Source organism: Cryptomeria japonica, chromosome 6 (assembly GCF_030272615.1).
Source record: "Cryptomeria japonica chromosome 6, Sugi_1.0, whole genome shotgun sequence".
Taxonomy (NCBI): domain Eukaryota; kingdom Viridiplantae; phylum Streptophyta; class Pinopsida; order Cupressales; family Cupressaceae; genus Cryptomeria; species Cryptomeria japonica.
In genome coordinates, this window is record NC_081410.1 from 564,842,035 (window position 1) to 564,861,832 (window position 19,798).

Consider the following 19,798-nt stretch of genomic DNA (forward strand, 5'->3'; position numbering starts at 1 on the left):
TTCGCTGAGACTGTTGCCCCACCTGCGAATGGAGTCCACTCATCGACGCAATTCCTTAAGGCTCCTATAGACAAAGGACCCAGTAAGGACGGTAAGTCCCCTTGCAATACCTCGGACCCCTTCTGCATTTTGCCAAATATTGAAATGTTGAATGAAATTGCCTTAGAAAAGTGTAGGTTATGTGACACTACTATATTTTTGCCTGTGTTGATGCTCAAAAATGCCCACCTAGGAAATTCGTAGATGACTGGTTTCACAATCTATGGAATCTTAAATTAGGGCTTAAAATTATGTTCTGTAGACAAATACAGAGAGGTATTTTTCTCATTTTATTTAACTCGCATGAATCCCAATTAGAAGCACTTAAAAGACAGTGCTGGACGGTTGGGAATACCTCCTTTCGAGCCCTGGCCTGGTCTCTAGAGGTGGTTAATGAGGAAGTCCTTGCACTATCCTCTCCCAGATGGGTCATCCTTAAAGATGTCCCTCCCTTTCTGTGGCATTTTCTTCCCCAATTAATGGAACCATTTGGCAAAATGATTCGGATCAATGAAACTGCTCGGTTGGTACCCAACCTTGATGCAAGAATGCTTGTCTCAATTAAGCCCAGAATCGACATCCCACCATCTTTAAACCTAGATATTAATGGAGACACATTCGTCCACCCGGTTGAAATGCTTGGAGGATTGATGCATGTTTTCCTTGCAAGAAAGAAGGGCATATTCATAAAAATTGCCCAATTATTAGTTGCAGGAAGCAAAAACATAATTCAGTTGTGACTTCTGTAAACCCTAAAAATATTAATGACCTAAATTCTCCTCCTCCCCACTCTTCTAACATGATGTCTGCAGATCCTGATCCCATTCCTAATAAAGTTAACCCTCTCATGCCCGATCATGCACCTCTGGCCCCCGAACCTCTCATCCTTGTTTCTGACCCTCCTCAAAACCTTGTAGAATCACCCTCTGATTGCTTTCAAATTGTTACCTCATGGAAATGAAGACATAAAATTACTCCTCACATTGCCCTAAACCTTAGCCGCTCAACCTCCAACCAATTAGCCTCTAATCATAAACCCCAGGACCCTGCACAATCCCCTATTAATTCTGTGGTTAGGAATATGGTCAAAAATCTAGAGAACTCCAATCATGGTGATGATGATGCTAGCATTTGTAATAACCCTACAATGATCCTCAGATCCGGAACCCCCATTCAATCAATCTCCTCTTCACTTGCAGGACTTATTTCTGACACTAGCACCATCAACCCCTCGACTGCATCTACGCTCAAAGAGCTAGAGGACAATCATATTATAGAAGTTATTTATGCCAATAAGGGTCTAGATGAAATTAGATCTAGCACAATGCTCCCTGGCTTTCCAGGCTCCCAGTTGTCTAGGTTCGATGTAGGAGGAAATACAAATATTAGAGCTGAGCCTCCCGAAACTAGTGAAGATGATGAGGACCTCATGAAAGGGTACCCCTTAAATAAAAAGAAAGGTAGGCCTATGGGCTCTAAAAACAAGAAGAAATATGGAGATCAACAATGAACTCCCTACCAACCCCCCTTAAATCCTCCACTTTGATGAAGTACATATCATGGAACATTCGAGGCCTTGAGTCACCTAACAAGAAATTTGTTATTAAAAGATTTCTGGACTATCATAAAAGCTTAGACTTTCTGATGTTACAAGAACTTAAATCTGTTGGGTTCTCCCTCGACACTACATTTGACTTCATTTGGAGAGATGTAATCAAAGTCTGTACCAACCACCTGAGAGGAAAAGGAGGAGTTGGTCTTCTTATTGCCCCTAAATGGATAATGTACCTCAAGGATAAAGGAACCTCCCCCTGTAATAGAGTAGCTTGGGTTACATTAGATGTTAAAGGATCTTGCTTTGGCATATGCTCCATATATGCATCTAACGATTATAAGGAAAGAATATCCCTCTAGAATTGGCTAACATCCCTCCCAAATATCCCCTGGGTCATGGCTGGGGATTTTAATATGACTGAATCCTAGAATGACAAGGCTGGGGGACTTCCATTTGAATGGAAAAACTCAGAAAGACCTCACTGGGACAGGTTTAAACAACATCTGCAATTATTTGACCCCTTGGAAGGTACCAAACCTGATACACCTAACCTATGGCACACCTGGTGCAACTTTCAGCAAAACACTAATAGGATCTACTCCAGGCTAGATAGATTCTATGCTACTAAGGACTTTTTCTCCTTTTCCCCCAACCAGTTTGGGAATGCGGTTGCAGTCTTACCAACTACCCTATCTGATCACTTCCCCATCCTAGCCATTATTAACATCAGGAACTCCATCACCCCTAGCCACCCTCGTAATAAGAAATTTTTACTTAACACCTCCTTGTTGCAAGATGAGGATGTCCCAAATGCCATCAAAATAGTTAGAATATTCAGTTTGCAATCACATCTCCCCCAATCCCACACTCTTAGATAGAAGAGGAACATTTGCTCCTAGGAGAATCTTCTCCAAACCATTGGCCAAAGAAAAGCCAAGGACTTTAGATTCATAGAAAAAACTCTTACTCTTCAGCTTCACTCCCTAGAAAATGAAATTCAATTGCAGCCCTCTTCCCCTACCTTGGCCGAACATGTCTCCGAGGATAGAAATATCCTCATAAAACACCAGCAAGTTAAAATCAGAGGTTCTTTCATCAGAGCCCGCAACCACTGGCTCCATTTTGGTGATAAAGGCTCCAAACTATTCTTTAATCTGCTCAAGCAAAAATAGACTAGAAAAAGAATAGATAGAATAACAGTAGATGATAAGGAACTCTTTGATCTCAATGATATCAGAGAAGCCTTTGAAGCATTCTATAAGACTCTGTTTACCTCAGAGGATAATGAGGCCTCGATAGATGCTCATACCAAATGTAGGACCATTATTCCTAATAGAATCTCCGAGGACGAAGCTAGCCTCCTCAAAGCTAAGATAACTGTGCAAGAAATCAAGGATGCCATTAAGGCTCTCAAGGATAACAAGGCCCCAGGCCTTGATGGACTTCCTGCTGAATTCTACAAAACCAACATTGACTGGATCTCTAATGACCTCTATGACATCTACAATGAAGCCCTTGACACTGGCACACTGGGGGAGTTAATAAATAGGGGTACTATTAAGCTTATTTCAAAAGAGGGGGACAAAGCCCTAATTAAAAATTGGAGGCCAATCACCCTCCTCAATGTCTCCTACAAAATCCTAGCCAAAGCCTTAGCCTCTCGCCTTGAGAAGATCCTCCCCAAATTCATTTGCTCCACCCAAATAGGTTTCATTAAAAGCAGATACATCTTGGAGAATCTTGGAATGAGTTGGGAATCCATGGAATGGGCCAGAACCTCAAGCCAAGACCTCGCCATGTTCCTTGTCGACTTTGAGAAAGCATATGACAAGGTGGAATGGGACTTCATCCTCATGATGCTCTCAGCCTTTGGCTTTCCTAGTGAGTTCTGTAAGTATGTTTGAATCCTCCTCAAGGAGGCATCCACCCTGGTCAAAGTCAATGGGACGCTCTCCCAGCCTATTCCCCTATCTAGATCAATTAGGCAGGGTTGCCCCCTTGCCCCTGCTCTGTTTGTCATTGCTTCAGATGCCCTGTACTATCTCCTTAGAAATGACACCCTATCCCCCCGTGTCTAAGGCATTACTGTGTTGAATGAATCTGAACTGATCAACATCCAGTTTGCTGATGATACCTCACTCTTCTTGAAGCTCTCAAGGCATAATATTGACTCCCTTAATCAAAAAATTGACATTTTTGGTAGAGCATCCAGAGCCCGAATATCTAGCACCAAATCCATTTTACTTGGATAGAAAGATAATCCTCTGGACTGGCTTCACCAGTTTGGATATGCTTGGGGAGGACCAAATAAATTAGTCTGTTATCTTGGTATCCCCTTCTCTATATCTCCCTCTCTTAAAGACACGTGGGGTTGGGTCAGGGGGAAAATAGACAGTAAACTCAACAAGTGGGACAATAGGGTCCTCTCCCTTGCTGGTAGGATTCAAGTCTGTCAAAAAATCCTATCTTCCTACAACATATACTACTCCTCGGTGTGGATGTTCAACAAATACCAAGTCTTTGAAATCCGAAGGGCTATCAGATGATTCCTATGGTCTGATGGTAAGGGTAAAAGGAAATCTCACATAGTCAAGTGGACCTGGTGCCACCTGGACAAAAAACTTGGTGGGCTGGGCCTCAAGGATCTTAGGCTGCAAGGTATCTCCCTCATAGTCAAATGGATATTTCACTCACTGGAAGGACAAGAACCCTGAAAAATCTTCATTAGGAACAACATACAAAATGGTGTTCCCAAAACTGCCAAAACTTGGAAAGCCCTCCCGTTCAGTGATTTAATTGCAGGTGGTTTCTCTGTGTCTGTCCAAGGCACTTGGATGTTTAAATCCATCTAGAAAGATTGGGAGCATGTGCGTGGTATTATTAACAACTCAAGCATCAACTATGACAATACCCTCCACGGTGAAAGGTCAATATGGTGGAACCTACATCATAACTCCAAACCCCTTGCTTTAACCCAAGGTTGTTCTGCTAAGCACTGGCATAATAAAGGAATCAAGTACATTATGGATATTCTAGAACATGATGACCTTATCAGTTGGGAGGCTCTTAGTACTAAATATGATCTCCCTCCATCACATAAGAAGACATACAACATGATTAAAAATGCATGCACTCCCTTTAATCTCCCTAAAAATACCCAAGTAGACATCCATAGGTACCTTACATTCCTATGGAAGGATGGCTCCTCCCTCCCCAAGATCAAAGCCAAGTCTATCTATACCCTACTCAATAATGATACCTTGGTGATCGAACATATCAACACTCTATGGTACATTAACCATACCCCTCACACCTAGCATAAAACTTTTGAGAAGCTTTGGTGGTCCCCCATCCCCCCTAAGGTCAAATGTTTCAGATGGCAACTTATATTGGACAGATTACCTATTAGGAATAAATTGGCTGCATATGATCAGTGTTATGTCTATAGAAAACTTGAGACCGCACGCCACATCTTCTTTGACTGCCCTTTTGCTAGAGAAATTTGGATTCTGTTTGGAATTTCTATTACATAATATGTTTACACTCTTGATATAGTTACTGGTTTTATTCAAGGACTGAGGAAGGACACTAATCTAGTTTGGCAAATTCTATCTTCTTACATTCTCTGGTTTATTTGGAAACTTAGGAATGAGGAGAAGTTCCAAGGTATTACAAGGGAACGTACTAAGTTTTTTAAAAAACTCACATATTACAAAATTGTTGTGCAGGTCTGTTTTTTGATGAACATCGAGAGAAACAAGCTCCCAAGATTCCTTAAAGATGGCAGAGTGACCATGTTTATTTATGAGATGCAAGATGGGTACAAATGGGCCAGGCTTGCAAAGAATCAGACCTCCTTTGATAAGGCAGTGAAGAAGCTGATAAAGGATCTACAAGACAGCAGGCCTTCTCCCTTCAACAAGATAGAGATGTGTTCCCAGATCCTAGCAAGAAAGAAGGTGGTTTGGATGGAAGGAGAACAAGGCTGGACCACATGGCTGGAGGACTAGGATGAGGTTCTCCAATAGTGCTATACTCTATTGCATCCCTTTTTCTTGGCTAAGAGATAAATGTATATAGTTTTCTCTCTGGTTGCGCAGTTTGGCGGTTGAGGCCCTACCCCTCGCTCTCTAGTTTTGTATAAACTCTCCATTTACTTTTGGACTCTCAATCTATAATATAAAAAAAATTAAGATCATCATTCTTTTCTAAGTATACTGAATTAGAAAATAAATGATAGATTTGTTCAAAATTGACTAAATTATACATAATCAAAGGTAATTAAATAAATAGAATATGTATGATAGTTACATGTGCTTTATCCCAATAGATTATAAATCACTGAAATATATTATATAGACTAAATTAATAAATTATTAAAAAATAATGCAAAATATTAAAGTTATATTTTTCCATTGAAATAAATTCAAAATTTATAAGGTTTTTAAGATGTTGTTCTGAAATTGTGTTTAACATGTCCTCTTCACCAATGAAAAACACACTTTTTTTTGTCGTCACCTCTTTCTACTATAACATTTTAAGTTTCTAAGTCAAATAACATGTATTTTAATACAATATTAAAAAAATAATTTATATATTAAATTTTCTATAATAAAATTCGAACCTAAAATAGCCTCAAGATATATCTCCCTATTTTCACATTTAAATTGTCATTAGTTTGGGTTTTCAGAATTCAAATTATTCCTCTAATTTTTTTAACATTCAATAGTAGGTTTATATTTAAGGAGCATTCCATTCTTTATAATTGGTATGAACCAAACATGTTGTAGAAAAAAATGAACCAGTTTTAAGAAAATAGATTATACAAAATAAAATAAAGTATATTTAATTAAAGGAAAAATCATCTAATCACATTTATGTAAATTAGATATTGTATTTTGTAGTTAATTCTTTATTTTTAATATTTAAAAATAAAAATAAAAATAAAAAATAAAAAATAAAAGAAATTGTATATCTATTATTTTATCCAGATTTATTTATGTATTTTATTATTAAATTATTATCAATAAATTTGTGGATTCTTGATACCATCATAAATTATTCTTGGAAACCAAATAATAACATCTAACAAAATTATTTTTCATAATTTATTCTATTATGATTTTTGGAGATCAATCTATTTAATCTAATTTGTTACTAAATAAGTATAACATTTTTTAATATATCTATTTTAAAATTGTTAAAGATATCAATTTAGATCTATTTCATTTTCTTATAAGTTATTTTATAATATTTTAAAATTATGTCAATTATTATATAGATGGAGACATAAATTTTATATGTCATTTATTTTAGAAATATTATGTTTGTTATTAATTTTAATATTTGTAGAAGCAAATGGCTATCAAATTTAAGGTGGAAGATAAGATGTTTTTTTAACACACTCATTTCAATACATTTCAATTCCCGTTCCCATTAGAAAATGCCTTTCAACATTTATAAAACTATTGATTTTATTAAACTTGACTTTGAAATGAGAACTTATATATCTATTGAATTGCAATTTATTATTAAAAAATTGATCAACATTTGTGAGAATTTACCAAGATCTAGAGTTCAATTGATAGCACAAACAAGAGATAACAAAATATGTGACAATAAGATAAGACCACAAAAAGGTGGAATTTCTCCTACAACCATCTTCCCTAGATGCACACTTCCTTAAGTGTCTCATATGCAAACTACTATGAAATGCATTACCCTAAGTCAACTTAAGTAAAGTGTAATTATGAGACATAATTTATACTAACACCCCCTCTTAAGTGCAACTTAGGGGAATGTACATTCAAGCTAACAATGCAAGATGGGTCCCAACTACTAGGCCGTGTTAGGCACCCATGTACAAATGCAAATGCAATCAAAGAAATGCAATCTCTCACAAACGAAGAAAGAGAGAAAAACCCAATGATAAAAAACTACCCCCAAAAGAGAGATGATTTATACAAGATAATAAATTTAAGATTTGTTTAAAGTTATGCAAATTGTATATAATGAAAGGCAAATAAATGAATAGAAGTAGATAAAATAATAAATTATGAAAAATACTATAAATTACTAAAATGATATATTTTTCTAACAAAGATTTAAATCAATTCAAAATCGATAAATATTTAAATATATTTTAGAATTATGTTTGATACATCATTTTCATCAATGAGATAATGAATCTTTGGTTGTCTCATCTGATTTTACTATACTTTTTTTTGTTCCTAAGTCAAATAAGCTGTATTCTTTTATAAAAGTTTAAAATATATATTTTTATATAAAATTTGGTATGATAAAATTTAAACCTAAAATAATTTTAAGATTAGAATAATATGAACCTATTTTTAATGGCCCTTGACCTTACCTTGGAGAGGGTATAATACTAAATATATTATCCTCACCCAACATGGGCTATATTTTAATCAATGATGAATTTGTCATAGAGAGGATCACCATCCCACAATAAATAAAAAACCTTAGTCAACTCTTAACTGATTTATTTATTTAATATTTAATAGATATATAGTCAAAACATGCTATTTATCTTTATAAAAAAGAGGTTTTTTAATTGTCAACGAAGACTTTATATGGCCATTTCTTTATATATAACTATATCCTTACAATAATAAAGCGACAAATTTGGAGATATATACTGCCCGACTTTCTCTGTGATCTTATCTTTCTTTTTGTCCCCAAGAATCTTTTAGCTAGGAAAAATTGCATATGTTGTGGCTATTTTATTAGTCTTTGGTTTCTAGAAATTATAGATGATCCTTTTTTCTAACTTTATTCAGACTAAGGTTATAATTTTTTTTTTATCATTTTTTATGTGAAATTTATTATTAATTTATAAAAAATATTATTGAAATTAGAAAAGTAGGCGAGGAGGTGTAAGGAATGCATGTAATAAATCTTTTTTAACTTTTAAATGAATTTTGGTGTATTAATATATTGTTTATTTAAATTTTATTGATTATTTGTCATTTCAAATTTTTTAATATAAAATTAATTTTTTTTATTATTGCTAAATTTTGTTAATAATAAAAATATTCATTTAGAATAAATACGTCATATGTTATTATAAAAATAATTTTTTTTATAAATGTGGATTTTGTCTATGAGTGAATCTTTATAATTACAAATTCAATTGCTTTATCTATTCTACTTTATTTTAATTGATAGGGGAATTTGAAGAAATGCATAAGGAAATAACTAAAAATATAAAGATCTATGTCTAATATGTTTTCCTCCACAACTAGAATAAAGATTTGCAACTTATGCTAAAATAATTGATAGAAAAAATAACAATAAGACAAATATGTATATGATAATTCATACACACATTCAAGATTTAGAACTTAAAAAATAACAACCCCATGAATTAATACCTCTAATAGTATCGAACTATCAAATATTATGCATAGATGTTCCTATTGTGATGAATTTACTATAAATATAAGATTGATATTGTCTTGATGTTTGGTTGGTAAGAATGAACGAGGCATCCTAGAGCCTTCACAATTTCATCAATTTTGTTCATTTTAGTCCTACAATATAATTTTAATAATATTCTAATTCTTAATTGATCTATCTCATTTAATGCTTATGCTAGATATGATCTAATGACTCACAAAAAGGTCAAAAGATATAAGAAATAATTTCACAAGAATCCATAAGATTGCAACATGTCAACATTCAAGTAGTATTATAGAATTAAAAAGTAATTTGTGTAAGTAATGCTAGAGCTCACCTATTTTATTATTTTAATTTAATTCATGACTGAAGGAAATGTGGTATGTACTTAATGAATGGAAAAAAATGAGAAGAAATATATCATAAAGGAACATGAACTATATGATCTTACAATGATAGATTCATCTAACATCCCATGCAAGTCATCTTTATGTTAGCGAGAAAATAGTTCTCCATACATCATGACATCATAGTTTTGATACATATTACTCTACATAATCATAAAAAGGTCTAGAGAGCTACGATAGAATAGGTAAGCTCTATTGCATATAGAAATCAAATTTATCTAAGTAGTAATGTCAAACATTTATTACTAACAACTACATAGTCTCAAGATGGGAAGTTTAACTTACAAGCATTGTGATTGTGTAGTAATAGATATAAAAATTCATGAAAAAATTACTAAGGATCTTGTAGCTATGCCCAAACAACAACATGGGTAATTAATGTGATAAATTCATAGAAATATTGCCCCTCTATAAATCCTAAATTTTAAATATAATTTTAGAAAAACTTCATTATCTGTTGGATAGTATAATCTATTTTTATTAGTTTTTGTATGTGTACATACCTAAAATTGGCATTTATTAAATAAACATTTATTATTTATTTAATTATTATATCTTAATGTCTTCTATTAATCATGTAAATATTTTTATTTAAATAATTAATTCATTAGCTTCTTCCACTATTAATTAAATTTTTATTTTTATTTATTGAGTTAATTTGCTAAGCCTCTTCTTTCTAATTTAAATAAATATTTATTATTTATTTAATACCAACTCCTTTCCTATATGTATGTATGTATGTGTGTATGTGTGTGTGTAATTTATCTAGCTCCTCCTTAATTAAATTAATACTTTTATTTATTGAATAATTAATTCACTTACCATTTTCTTGTTTCAATCCTAGCCCTCCAACTTGTTCACAAGGATCATAATCTAAATTTGTAGGCATGTGACAAGTGTCAATTGTCTCTACATTCACTTTTGTCTTTCTCCAATGTCCATATACATTGAAGCTAAAAGTCAACTCACCTCTTAATCTCATCCTTCTATTTCAAATTTAACCTCTTAATCCTATTCATGCTTATCCTTTACCTTTCACCTCTTAATCTCCTCTCTTCATCTCTAACTATCCTCATATCCTATTGAGTTTATTTCATCTATGAGATCTTGACCATACATCATCACACTTTTAGCCATACATCATCAAAATCACATCCATTCTTCCTTGAGCTCTTGTGCAAGTGGAATACAAATTTGAGAGCATCACTATCAAATACAAGATCATGGGAGATAGGAGAAAATGGATATGGTTGGCTTAGTTAGCGTTTATGTATAGGTTCAAATTCAACATAAACTATATGTTCATTTATAATAAAATCACATTGATTTTTTATTTTTTTTGATGCGAGGAGAGGGAGCTCTGCAATTAGAGCATGAATTAAAGGTGTTCTTGGTTGCAGGCTATTACACGGTATGAGGGCTCCCAAAGTTCGCTAGGGAGCCCCTACATTTATTTTCTTTGTGCTGCCATTTATGGTGACCAATACATATGGCCAAGGGGAGTCAAACCATCATTCTATGCTACCAAACAAATCAGAGATGACCCAGAGGATGGGAGGAACTCAAAAATTGTTTCACCAAGCCCTTGAAGGAGACAAAGTGGTCTTTATGACATAGGATCATTTTGAACCAGAAGATGCTGTGACCAATTCCATCCAAGTTGAAGGTAAGGTTCCTCCTAGGAAAGTCATCATTAAGCCTAATTTCTCTATGTTTGCTACTATCTCTAGAGAAATTACTAGACTTAGAGAGTTAGCCATCTTTCTTGCTGCCCTAGATGTTGATAGGGTTCCTTCCAGGAAATTTATGAATAAATGGCTTCAAGATGTTTTCAGTAAAAAGTTAGGGCTTCATTATTCATTTTGTTGAATGATGCAAAAAATTTTACTTTTAATATTCTTTAATGATGGCACAAGCCAGAAGAAAGCTATGGATAAACAAATTTGGAATATTGGAGATGCTTTTTTTAGAATCATTAATTGGTCCCTTGAGTCTTGTATGGAGGAAATAATGGCATTTTTGAACCCTCGATGGGTCGTAATCAAGAATGTGCCTCCTTTCTTATGGATTTGTATACCAAACTTGTTGAACCTTTGGGGATAGTTTTGAGAATTGACTCCTCTTCAACCCTTCTTCCACATATTGATGTGAGGGTTCTAATTGCCTTGAACCCTGGTTTTGAATTCTCTGCAGAGCTTGAAATTAACCTTGATAACACTTCTTTTTGTTGCCCCCTAGAATATTTAGGGGATATTAATGCTTGATTTCTGTGTAGGAAAAGAGGACATTTTAAGAAGGATTGTCCAATTCTGGCCATGAGGAATACCCATCAAAATGACTCCTAGAATCCACCCCACCAATCTGCTCCTTGACCTGAACCTAATTCTGTCTTTGCATCTCCTCCTCTTGAGCCCACTTCCAAGCCTTCTATCCCTCCTATCTCTGAGAGCATCTGGATGTATAGACATACACTTAAGGAAGCAAATGCTACTTCTCAACCCTCCCACTCTAGCATTTTTGAGATGAATAACTTTTCATATGCGACCAATGGACCTAGGATGCAAAATGCCCAACAGATTGTATTGGACAAATAAAAAAGAGTGGCGGAAGCTAGGAAATAGTTGAAAATGGCCATCACTTCTCAAAATGATGAAATAGAAATTATCACTCCTCTGCCCTGCATTGAGGGTGTGGATGGGAATGGTGGAGGTGAGCTCGCTGCCACTAATAGAGCCACTAGTATGGATCAAAGATCTAGTGAGTCCCCTATAAATAATATGGAGACTTATAATAGGGGCTTGGAAATTGCTAGTTGCAATATTAAGGAAATTATGCAAAAGGATGGATAGACTTGTTGCCCTGAATCTGATTTGAGTTATGTTAAAACTTTCTTGGATACATATGAGGATGTTGATGGGCCCCAATTGGTTATGGAAAATCCCAAATCCATATTTAGTGACTCTATTGGTGACAAAAATCTCACTTTTTCCATCCCCACCCTTGCCTTGAGTGAAGGACAGACAAATGAGAATGGTAAGGATAAGAATAATGTGGGAGATGGTGGCAATGAATTCTACCCTGATGCTCCTAACTTTGAAATTGGATATGCAATTAAGATGGTTGACTTTCTCAAAATTAAAATTAAGAAACCTAGAAAGAAAAAATCTCCCATAACCACTAAAAAGGTCAGTGTTAGAAAGGAATCTATGAGACCTGATTAGATATATGAAACTAGAAAAAAGAGGGGTAGGCCTAATTCTTCATTTACATTTGATGCCAACAATAAAGATGATTGACCTAAGGGTTCTGAAGGGCTTAAGCCTTCCATGGACACCACTGAATGACCATGGTCATAAAATTTAAAGCTATTTCTTGGAATATAAGGGGCATGGAATCCCCTGACAGGAAATCTATTGTTAAGAGATTTTTCAGCATGCACAAAGATGTGGACTGTCTAATGGTTCAAGAGTTGAAATTAGTAGGTTTACACTAGAAGTTGGCCTCAAATGTATCTAGAGAAATGCTACCCCTTTTTACACTAATCACACTAAGGGTAAGGGGGTAATTGAAATCCTACTCGGCCACCATAGGGCTAATAAAGTTCTTAGATGGGGGCAGTACCCATGTGCCAGAGCTCTATGGGTGATAATTAAATTGGAAGATGAGGTCTTTGAGATTTGTGCAATTTATGCCCCTAATGACTATAGAGAAAGGGTGGATGATAATATGATGAAACTATAAAGATCTGGTTAAGGACCACCCGGTTAAGGGATTGACTACAAATACCTTGTTAAAGGTAACCTCAATGGAGGATTTCAAAATCCAAGCTCATGGATCACTTGATTAGAGGATTTCAACAACAAGCCTGTTAGAGCTTACCTTGTGAGGGGATTTCAAACTGCTGTAATGGCTAGAGAACAATAGGTTCTTGACGGATCTGGAAATAACACTTCCTTGTTGAATCAGATCCTTTACCACTCCTATCTGTCTTCACATCATTCTTCAGACACACCTCCTAGTTCGGCAACACTTTCACACAATCAAATTTGCCAACCACTCATTCAATCAATTCATTGACCTTATAAACAAATACATCAGGTTGGTAACACAACACCAACCCTAAAATTCTCATAGAGATTACAAACACATCGATTCAATCTTGATTGTTAGATTACATGCAATCAACTTTATATTCTTCTAGGCATCTACAACTGCTCCTAGATCATCACACTTTATATCCTGTAGCACATCACACGTTTGTCACTTCATACTATACATTTTATCATTCCCAAGATAAATAGTTATCTTTACACACCAAAACCATTTCAAAACTCATCACGCACAACATGATTTTGTGGCATCTTCATCCCTGATCATCATTGGGTCATATATCATCACAACCGATCTCCAAGCTTCATCGGTTAGGGTTCTGCTTCTCAATTGGATAGGGTTACCGGTTGATCTTCACTTCTTCATTACTGGTTTCTATTGACATCAATGACAACACTTCCTAATATACTTCTTCAATGTAATCTTCATGCAATGCCAATAGTGGAGTTGTGGAATTGGTTTGCCTCTCTTGAGGATGTTCCTTGGTTCATAGGGGGTGATTTTTATATGATAAAAAATGCTTAGTATAAGAGAGGTGGATCTAGATTTGAGTGGAAAGGGTTGGAGAGACTTCATTGGAATAGGATGGTTAACAAGCTAAAACTTATTGATTCTATTGCAGGAAGAAAGGACAAACTAAATTCTGTTTGGTTTACATGGTGTAATTATCAACAATTGAATAGAAGAGTGTACTGTAGACTGGATAGGTTCTATTATAATAAAGATTGTTTTGGGATTCAAAAAGATAATAAGGGGGATAAATACTTTGTCTTTCCCTACACACTTTCAGACCATCATCCGATTCAAACCACTCTGGGATTTTCTGTTGCTTTGACCCCTACTCCCTCTCGTGGAAATTCATTCATTTTAAATGTCAGCCCCTTGAAGGATGAGGATGTCATATGTGTATTGGGTTTTATTAGGATGTCCAAAAAACATAATAATAGTCTGTAAAAAAACATTCAGAAATGGAATCAAAATATTAAATCTTGGAGGACTCTTTTCCAAACAGTTGGCAAGAAAAAAGTGAAGGATAATAGGAAAGAAGAAATCTTCTGGCATAGTGCCCTCTGTAGGTCTGAAATTGAGGTGCAGGCTGAGCCCGAGAGAGAGTATCTTGTTAATAATCTTGCTGGTATCAAGGTTGTACTAAGAAATATACAAAATGAAAAGATTAGGGGTTGGAGAACCAGGGCCAAATTGAATTGGATTGATGCAGGAGATAAAGGATCTAAATATTTTTTCCAAATGTTAAGGATGAAGGAAGCCAAGGAAAAAATACATAGTATTTGGGAGGATAACAAGAGCATCTCTTATCCTCTTACTATTCTTGATTACTTTTCTCAATTCTATAATAACTCATTTAAAACGGAGAATTTGGGAGAGCATCAGATTGGGGAAAGGAACCTCATTAAAAAACTAGTTCCAAGAGACTATCTGGAGATGACCTAGATAAGGTGGGTAAGCCATTAGCTAAGGAGGAGATTGAAAATTCCATTTTGTCCCTGAATAATGATAAGTCCTTAGGTCCTAATGGGTTTCCAGTTGAGTTTTATAAGAAAAATATTGATTGGATAACTGATGAATTGTTTAATCTATATGAAGAGGCTATTGATCAAGTTGGCACTCTTGGGAAAGATAGTAATCAAGGACTCATCAAGTTGAATCCGAAAGATGGGGAAAAAAATTTGATAAAAAATTGGAGGCCCATCACTTTGCTAAATGTCTCTTATAAGATTTTGGCCAAGGTTAGAAAACATTCTTCCTAAGATCATTAGTCCTACATAGACAGGTTTTGTTAAAGGAAGATTCATTTTGGAAAACCTTGTTACATATTGAGAATCCTTGAATTGGGCTAAGGAATTAGGTCAGCAAGGAGCCATTCTACTAATTGACTTTAATAAAGCCTATGATAGGATTGAACTTAGGGTTTCATAATCTAGATACTTAGTTTTTTGGGGTTCCCTAACTCATTTTGTAGAGTGGTAAAGACTCTCTTGTGTGATGCAAATTCTATGGTGGAAGTGAATGATTTGAGGTCTGAGAGTTTCCCTCTTTCTAGGTTCATTAATAGGCAAGGGTGTCCCCTTTCTCCCACCTTATTTGTTTTTAATGTTGATGCTTTATACTACCTATTGAAGGCTAGTGAGTTCACTCCTAGGGTCAAAGGTATACGCCTCCCTAATTTGGATGAAGTGGTGAATATGGAGTTTGTTGATGATACAGTGATTTTGTTGATGTTGGAGGAAAATAATATGTCTTCTTTACTTGAAAATATAGATTTTTTTTTTGTCAAGCTTCAAGAAGCAAGATTACACTTCATAAATCAAGCTTGCTTGTCTGGGATAAAGATCCCCTAGTATGGTTTTCCAAATTTTCTTTAAAGGGGGAAGGTCCTAATCAGATTGTGAGATATTTGGGTATTCCTTTCTTTGTTTCCCCCAAATTAGAAGAAATGTGGGAATGGGTTAGGAACAAGATTGAAAAAAAAACTGTCTAAATGGAATAGAAACTTTCTTTCTTTAGCTAGAAGATTTTAGGTCTGTCAGAAGATTATGTCTTCCTGCAATGTCTACTTCTCCTCAACTTGTTTGTTTTGCTATTATTAGTTTGATCATATTTAGAAACAGATCAGGAGTTTTCTTTGGTCTAATGGTAAAGGCAACAAGAAACAACATGTGGTAAAGTGGGAATGGTGTGTGATGCATAAGTAGAAAGGTGGTATGGGGCTTATAGACCTTGCTTCAAAATAGATTCTTAGGCTAATGGAAGGGAATGAGCCCTAGAAAATATTAATAAGACATAATATTTCAAGATTTGTCCCCAAGAAAGCTAGAAAATGGAAAAATCTCCTCTCTGGGATCTTTTGGAAGGAAGGTTTGAGGTGTCTCCCTTTGGTTCAAAAGTGTTCAAGTCTTGGTGGAAAGCATGGGAGGTTGTGAGTCAACATTTTAAGAATAATGATGGTTTTACTGTCAATGGAAAAGTCATTGGTGATAGATTCATTTGGTGGAATGTTCTACATAAAGATAAACTCCTTGCTATCTTGCAAGGATTCTTTGCATTGAATTGGTATAACCGAGGCAATAAGGTATTTGAGGACTTTATTCAGGATGGATTGTTGATTACTTGGGATGAGCTCTCTAATAGGTTTGGTATTCCTCTCTCCCAATCCAGAACCTACAAGGTGTTGAAGGATGCTTTATCACCCTCTTTGCTACATCACCCCCCCAACCTCTTGCGATCTCCCCCCTTATCTTTCTGTTGGGATGATAATATTCCCCTTTCTATCCTCAAGGCCAAATCTATTTATAATACTATGGGGGACTTAGATTGTATTATTGAGCATTTGAATTCCATTTGGAATCTTGATTGAAACTTGCAACAGATCTTTGGATAAACTATGGGTGGGTCCTTCAGAGCCTAAGAAGAAATTATTTGGTTGGCATCTCTTATTACATAAAACTCCCATTGAAAGACTATGAGAGAAACTTCTTTGTCTGCAAAATTTGTCGCCTTCCTGAAACTGTGCAACATGTTTTTTGTGATTGTCACTTTGCTAAAGAAGTGTGGAAGCTGTTTGGAGTCAATTTTGATATTGTCTATTTCTTCTTTGGATGCTTTCCTTGGCTTCATCAAGGGTAGCAAGAAGATGGCTAATCTATTATGGTCTTCTCTTTCTTCAGAGATCTTATGGCTAATATGGAAATTTCACAATGATGATGTCTTTGCTAGTAAATCTAGGAACCTTACTGAGTCTCTAAGGAGACTCATTTTCCATCTTGTTTCCTTGTAGGTCACGGTGGTCCTCAGGCTGGATGAAGATAAATTTGATCAATGGATCGAAAATGGATACACAACAGTGTATATAAAGGAGATATCACATGGCTTCACATGGGATCGGGTCGATAGCTGCAACTCCACTTTTAAGAAGGCCCTTATGAGATTCATGCACCATTTGGAGCAGGAGGTTGATCAATATGGATGTGGTTCGTAGGGAGGAAGAGAAGATCTGTTGTCAGATGGTGCACCCCTTCAAAGAGAAGATTGTGAATGGGATGGTGGAGGTGTGGGAAGGAGGAGATCTTGGTTGGACTACTTGATGGAAAAATTGTATATGATTAAATAGTATTTGTTCCTAGTGTCCTAGCCTTTTTGGATGTATCTTGAAATATCTATTGTAACTATGCTCAACTCCTTTTTGATCTTTTGCTATAGTGAATAAAACTCTGACTGTGATACTTGTTCATCTTGAGTATTGATATCTCCAGCATGATATGCTGATTTTGTAATGTTGATGCTTTATATTTAATTAAAAATAAAACCACACTCCCTAAAACTAAGATACATTGGCACATTAGTGGAATTTTAGAGGAAAATATGCATAATTGAGCTATGAATCTAGGAAAATTGATTACTTATCACCTTTATTTTCTATTATAGAAGGGAACAATTATGTATATTTCTAAAAGGTATACATGTCACATTGTATTGATTAGTGAAATTAATAAGATGAATAATTTGTATGAAATACACAACTTGTCTCTATGGACCATTTTATGTCATGTGTATGTTTTCTTAATTGATTATTATATAACATGTTTTGATTAAAGGGGAAAACTAGTTTTACAAGGACTAGAAACCCAAAGTCAACAAAAAAGAACCAAAAATGGTCTTAAACAACAACCATCTAGGACCCAACAGGAAAACAGACATGAACCAGCCCACAAAAACCCAGGGCATAACAACCCTACAAAACAACAACCAAGATCAAAACAGAACTTGTAAGCAACAAAACTGCAACATTTTGACCAATTTATAATTCTTCTGAATGATATCTTCATTGATGTTGGTAACTTTCTTAATGATGTTGTCAACAAGGGTCATACCCTTGTCCTTGCTATGGAGCCTCGAAGTTGGATCAGGCAAGGACTTCTCATTCGCAACCAAATCCACATCCATGTCCTCTGAGGGAGCCCTATGTTTCTTACAGGTACCTGCATCCACATCCTTAGCTTTCTTGACCATCTTAGTGCTACCAGTGGGGGAATTGCCTTGGGAAATAACATGAAGAACACTGGCCTACTCATTGAGTCTACGAAGACCATCATTGGTATTGTCCATGGTGATCATACTCATGTCCACCACTACACTCAAACTCTGCTGGAGTTTGTGAAAGTCATTTTCTAGAGCCTTAATGCACTCTTTGTGGTCCTCCTTGAGGTCTTTAATCCCATTAGCTAGGGCATGCATATTAGCAAGAATAATGTCCAGGTCCCCATTGGGTGGATTGGCCTTCTCTTTAAGATTATTGATCTCCTGAAAGATCTAGGTGAACAGGGCATTTTGGTTATCCTATAAATTCCTCAAATTAATATTAGTAATCATGCTCTTAGGGACTCAGGAGCCCATCTCCTTAGGGGTAACCTTGCCACCATCAGTAAGCGTAAAATAATTTACACCCAGAACCTCCATTTGCCCATCTAAATCAATCTAAGAGGCATTCATTTACTTAGTAGATTTCTTGTTAACATTAAAACATGGGGGCCCAGAGATTTTGGTTTCTCCCTTGGCACTTGACATAGAAACCCTAGTCACCCTTTTACCCTTCATATCAGTACTAGGGTCCACCAAATCAGGGACATATTCAAGGTCGTCATCATCATCAGATAAAAATATTCTTTTTCTACCAGTGGGGTTAGGGTTTTAGATTTGGATGACGAGGGGACCTATTTATTATATATATGAAAGACCTCATCCCCATTAGAGTCCACCTCCTCATCAGAAGAGGTGTCCCCATAATGAACACATACATTCTTCTTATATTCAATACCAGTTTTTGCCCCAAGATTCCTCTCAACATGAAGAGCCTTGGCATACTTCATAATCAACGAGATTAAGCCCTCATGTAGAATAGGGGAGGACACACTTTTCTCATGATCTCTTATGCTATTATTCAATGATCAGACCAAATAAAAGGGCAAAGAAATGCACTTTCTATGTCAAAAGTGATTTAAGATGATGAAGTGATAGATTAATAAGCTATACAATTTACCATCAAGGGTGAGGTAGCACATGATAACCTTTGAGACCTCCCGCCATGGCTTCAAAATTGAGGTTCTCTCCCACACACCATCAATATTCTTCCTCACCTTCTCCATTTATTTCGACAGGAAAAAAGTTTCCATCACCTCGGTCACACATTTTTTATCCATATATAATTTGGTTCCCTCAATCAAAGTGTTGGACACCTTAGCCAACAACTCCT